The sequence below is a fragment of the Solenopsis invicta genome, chromosome 8, assembly GCF_016802725.1.
Source record: "Solenopsis invicta isolate M01_SB chromosome 8, UNIL_Sinv_3.0, whole genome shotgun sequence".
In the NCBI taxonomy this organism is placed as follows: Eukaryota; Metazoa; Arthropoda; class Insecta; order Hymenoptera; family Formicidae; genus Solenopsis; species Solenopsis invicta.
Genome location: NC_052671.1, coordinates 23,025,946 through 23,032,313, shown reverse-complemented (window position 1 = coordinate 23,032,313; position 6,368 = coordinate 23,025,946). Strand labels below are relative to the sequence as shown.

The 6,368-nt window shown below is 40.2% G+C and overlaps 1 pseudogene; it reads left to right on the top strand.

The window, feature by feature from the left end:
* The first annotated feature begins 1,909 nt into the window (after positions 1 to 1,909).
* LOC105206450 lies at positions 1,910 to 6,116 on the top strand (annotated as a pseudogene).
* The last annotated feature ends 252 nt before the right edge of the window (positions 6,117 to 6,368 follow it).

The following is a 6,368-nucleotide window of genomic DNA, read 5'->3' as shown; positions in this document are numbered from 1 at the left end:
CGTGCGATGTCGGAACGGACTCGCGGTTATCGCAATGTAACGACTCGGATGAGTCGTGTGATCTACGGACGGCTTCGGTTTACGCTCTATGCGTACGGTATCCGTTTGTTAGAGTGGCCGCGCGGCGGTCCACTCTAATGCCGTGCTCGGGGCCCGATTGGCCCGTGCGGTTGACCGGTTACGGTCTCGGTACTCGACGCCCTCGCGCTGTGCGCGGGCTGTCGACGGGGTCGGCCGGTTCGGCCTCATCTCGCGGGGTTAGCCCGGGAGGTACGGTGGCGGACACTGGAACGGTGTCGGCGCGGACGGTCCCCGAGAATTCCCGGGGACACTCGGAACGGTCTGGTCGGAGTGGCCGGACGACGAGAATGCCCGTCGTCCGGCTGTACGGAAACGGAATTGCCGTGCGGGGAGAATACCCGCCGTACGGCGCAACGGATTCGGATCGGATTTAGCCGGACGTACGGGAATGCTCGTCGTCCGGCCGGACGGTCCGGATTGGCCGCGTGACAAGAATGCCCGTCACACGGCTGATCGGATTGGATGGTCTGCGCGACGAGAATGCCCGTCGCGCGGCTAAGCGGATCGGATTGGCCGAGCATACCCGGCCTCGGGGACGACGGTTTTACCCGTCGCGGGAAGGTTGGAACGAGAATGCCCGTTCCCGAGGAGGTGCTCGAGAATCCCCGAGCTAGGAGGCGCCGAGTATGCCCAGCGCTGGAAAGGATCCGATGAGATCGAATGTTCGGACGGATCTCTGGTACGTTGCCCACTGCCGGCTTATATATCGTTCCGCGCGGCTGGACGCACCAATCAGCGCGCGCGGACGGGCCGGCTAGAGTGGGAGCGCTTTCGGAACGCGGCGCGTAGCGCGTCGGTCGTGCGCGGTAGCACGCGGTGGTCTTACGTAAGCCTATCGTACGTGCGTGGGTCTTACGTAAGATACACGTACTCGGCTGCGGTGCGTTCGACGGTTGGTCGGTCTGGAGTGGCGGCACAGTGGAGGGGCGTAATGTTACAACTTATTCAGTTTAACAGCTATTAATAGAAGATCTAAAGTTTTTTTTATCTTTTTGACATAATGAAAAAACGTATCAAATTCTAAAAGCAAATAAGTTTCATATTTCCTACTTTTCATAATAAGCAAGCTTTTTACCTGGTAGTAACGGGAGTTTTTAAATAGGCACTACAAATATTTTGTTTATTTTATCTGCTTATCTGTTTGTATAAATTGGTTTTGTTTATTTCATAGCTTTATTAATTTAGCAAATGTCACTCTCTATTTTTTCTTATATATAGCATTTCTGTCTACAGCTTTCTCAGAATTTTTCACCACGGCAAGATTCAAAGTGTGGCTGATACATCTATGGTGGAAGTGTCAATAAATTTTCTGCATCTACATTTTCTACATCGTCCATATATAAAAGTTCACTTAAACTATAAAACACTTCCTCAGTAGATTCCTCATCATCTTCACTTTTCTTAAAATAACTAAAAACGGATTAAAGTTTGCATTTACAAATTATATTATAACATTTTATCTGTTAATTATATATTGCTAATTATATAGTATATTACTTAATTATATTTTAATTATAGTAATTATACTCTTTATTGTGCCTTAAAGTAGAGTTTCCATTTTAAAATGATTCTGAGAAGATTATTGTATGATTTCTTTTCACTAAGTTATAATAGTTTAAAAATAAACAGTTTAGACATGTTTATAACTTTTTTGGCAAAGAGATTCTATATTAATGTTAATCAAATCTTTTTATACGTATTTATATTATATTAATATATGTAGTAAACTGTATTAATATAATATAAATACATAATATATTATAAATATATAAAAAGTATTGATTACATGTAGAAAGTTTTAAATACATATAAACGTAGAGGAAAGGCGATGGTCGTGGAATATACGAGGCTATGGAATATCATGATAGTTCGTATAATTCGTTTTGAATTCTAAAAGCAATCGTTAAAATTACTTTGTTATTGTCTATTTAGACATTGTAGGATTATTATTGGTGACTAGTGTTGTGACGATGCACCCCATATAAAGCATCGTCCCGGCGAACATCACCCGGAAAGGCTACCGGGCCATAACCGTGGGTGCCTCGGGCACCCGTTTTTAAGACTCCGAATACCGCGATACCGCCTGGCGACAAACACCGCCAGAGGAGACGCGCCGAGCCATCGCGCTGAATCGGCGCGCACGCGCACTCGGAGGACACGCGGTCCTCCCTACCCTGACGACTCCGCCGTCAAGCGCCGAAAAAATAACGGAGGCGAGCGGGGTTGCTTGGTATAAATAGGGCCACTGCGGTGAGAAACAGCGACTCTGTCACCGGCCAGCTTTTCGATAACGATCCGTTGCGTTGGTGATATCCTGCTCCCGAAGTCGGAAACCCGGTCAAAGAGTGCTTGGCCGCGGCGAGAGGGTACTCCGCCTTCGACGCCAATTCATTTCGAATACACACCAGCCTCCACGAGCCGAGACCCGCTCAAGTACCAAGAGTCTTGGTCGGCGAGCCGGTTCCCGGCGACCCTGAGGCTACTCTCCTCACTTCGCGACACTCACCAAAACCGCGACCGCCGTGTTCGGGGTCCCGGGTCAAGTTACTTGACAGGGTGCCGCGCGTCCAGCCTAGCTGCGACGATCCCGTCGCAACCGCCATACCACGCGGGAAGTCGACCCGCCCGCGAGAACCGCGATACGACGGCTAGCCCGCATACCGTACCGCGAAAACCACGCCCATCGCGTCACGAAGCACGGCACGCTGGCCGTAGACCGCGCCCATGCAAAGATTACATCGGTATACTATTGTACGATCCGGCGACGAAGCGCGTCTACACTTGTATATATAGATATATATGTATGTAGATTACCGTGTATATATTGTCCGTCCCACGAGCTAAATATATGTCAGTTTAAACCATATCTTGCGTATAATATCTTAAGACGCACCGCCGGCCTTCCTTTCTCCCGCGTTGAACCATTTTCGCGATCTAGCACCGAAACCCGACGAGCTAATCCGTGCGCGGAAAGTCGGTAAATTACAGTGTTTTGTTAAGTTATTAGGTTTGTTCTTTTCAGTTGCATTGGTACTGCACTGGTTCTGAACTAAAACTGGAGTACAGCAGAAATTTTTCTAGTGCAAGAATACTGAGAGGAAGGAAAAGAACGCCACAGTGCTTATCAACATAGCGCAACATGTAATTGAAGACGTTGATTTATCAGACGAAGATTTTGTTTTACCACCACCACCACTGTTATTGTACGCAGAACCTATCTGGGATGAAGATGATGATGGTAATTACTATTATTTTATGTGGCAAAATTGATTAATGTTAACAAAATAAATATCATCTACAATCTAATCTAATATAATTATATTTCAGATCATAACGAGTTACGAATAATACATCTAATTTTTGGATTGATTCAAAGAATTGAGCGTGTAAAAATACAAAATTACGTAGATATTGTTCAGAATTATAATGAGATAGACTTTATTATGTACTTTCGGATATCAAGAGAAAAGACGTACGAACTGATAAATCGATTCAGAATATCTGAGATATTTGTTTCTTTACAAGGTATGTATTATATGTATATATAAAATTTTATATAATAATATTTGTATGTATATAAAAAATATGTCTGTGTGTGCACGCGCACGTGTGTGGGTGTTATAACAAGAATGTGTTATTTTGGACATGAAGGAAATTGACATTTAACTTTACATTTAGATGATGCTGGACATCTTAATATAACGGCTGAGAAACATTTATTGTGTTACCTGTGGTTCGTAGGACATCAAACTGCATCATATTGTGATGTAGCTGATCGATTTGGAATAACACTGAGTACTTTGTACAATATAATAACGAGAGTAACAAATTTTATAATGTTACTAGCACCTGACATCATTAAATATCCAACATTAGCTGAAAAAGAAGAAACTGCAACATATTATAGAGAAAGAAAAGGATTCCCTTGTATAATTGGTAATGTAACGTAAAAAGATTTCCTCATATCATTGATTATGTTTATATTTATGCATGTAATAGCTTCTGCATACAGGACGCAGAAACGCTTACAACGCGGCTAAATTTTTTTTTTGCTTTTCTGTAAGAGCAAAAAATTATTGGCTACTGCGTTACTTCTAACCGAATGGCAAGCATTTCCACGTCCTGTGTGCAGAAGCTATAAGATGTTGAATACTTTAAAGACTTAGACACAATGAGAGGAATAAGGAATAGAATAAAGGAATAAGAAACAAAGAATAGGAATTCATAGTCGCATCTTACTTCAATATACGTGTATTGAAATAAGATACGACTATAAACTTTTATTCTTTGTTTCTTATTCCTTTTTCTTATTCTTTATTCTTCTCATTGTGTCTGAGCTCTAATGTTTCTTTTTTTCAGGTGCTATTGACGGTTCACATATTAGAATTGATAAACCCAGAGAAGATCCAGATTCTTATATTAATCGAAAGCAATACTTTTCTTTGCATATTCAAGGAACAGTAAATCATAAAATTTATTGATGTTTTCATTGGATATCCTGGTTCGGTCCACGATGCAAGGGTTTTCAAAAATTCATCATTGCGTAACGATTTACATGAATTGTGTACAGGCTAGTTGAAAAATTCTATAAATAATATAAGTCTTAAAGGCTAATAATAAAAAATTGATATTTTAACATTATACATTTTCTAATAGATAATTATTTTTTGCTTGGAGATAGCGCATACCCATGTTTGAAAGAATTAATTGTACCATACAGAGATAACGGACATCTGACACATGCACAGAGAATATTTAATCAGAAACTAAGTTCCTGCAGGGTAATAATTGAAAACGCATTTGGGTGTCTCAAGCAACATTTTAGACAACTATATCATTTCAAATTGCGCGATATGGTGCGTATGGTACGCGTGATACATGCGTGTTGCGTACTTCATAATATTGCAAAAATTGAAGATTTGCAATATCTTGAAGAGCCAATAAATGACCAGTATCCTGACATGGAAGCACAAAACTTGCGTGTTAATTTTGATGAAGCAGTAAGAGAATATGAAACTGGAGTGCATATCCGAGACGAATTATGTCATTTACCCTGGGATTTTGATCCCAATTTTTTTAGTTATTCTGGAGACGAAAAAAAAGTTTACGTCTTCTGGCGTTTCATTGAATAGGCCTTAGTTTCGAAATAATAAATTTGTGAAAATTGGCCATACTGCGGCGCCTCATATGAGCCTTCCCGGTAACTGTTCTCGCAACCAGCGCAGTCGGCTCCGTGCGTTAGGTGCTTGCTTCACAATCGTAAGATCCGAGTTCGCTCCCGGATGTGTGCAATATTCTTTTTCCTTTTTTTTTATTTTTAATAAATGTATTTATTTATCTTTATGATATTAATATAGTATGCAAATTTCTAAAATAAAAAATTTAATTTAATATCATTTTCTAAACTTTAATATAAATTTAATTTGAAGGGAATTTGAATTCAAGTAATATTTGAAATAATAAATAGGTAATAATAATAATAATATATAAGTAAAATCTGCAATACTTAAATAATTAACTTTTGTAATAAAAGTATTTACATTTACATTCACAATCAGATGTTTGTTTATTATTCTTCTTTTACAATTAATTATTTTAAAAACTAGAATTTTACTATACTGTTAATATTATTTCCAATAAAATTTTAAATTAAACAATTTGAAAATTTAGATACGTCGCCTTTATATGTTATCCATTTCAAATAACTTATATATTATTATTATTATAACCTATTTATTATTTCAAATATTATTACTTGAATTCAAATTCCTTTCAAATTAAATTTAAATTGAAGTTTAGAAAATGATATTAAATTAAATTTTCTATTTTGTAACGACCGTGTTTCGCGCACGGACGGTCGACGGTACAGGATCGGGCGCGAAAGGTCGCTTGGAGGAATTAGACGTTTTCTTAAAGGTAGAAAATATCAACGTGTTTATTCTACTAGACGTTGTTACATTGACATCGGCGGTTGTACGGATGCGGTACAGAGCTTTGTGTTCGAACGCGCGGACGAACGTGATACAAACTTGTAGAACTTAGATTTACAAGACGCGCGGACGGACGTGACACAAACTTAATTCTCCTAGACGCTCGGACGGACGCGATACATACTTAATTCTCCTAGACGCTCGGACGGACGCGATACATATATCCAGAGTTAAATCGGTTAAGCGCGCGGACAGACGTGACACAGAAATTCGGCTCGGCGTAGTCTATATACGCGGGAATCTATTTACAGGTTCACCTGTCGTGCGAGACGCGGTTCGTGGAATTTAGTCGCGTGT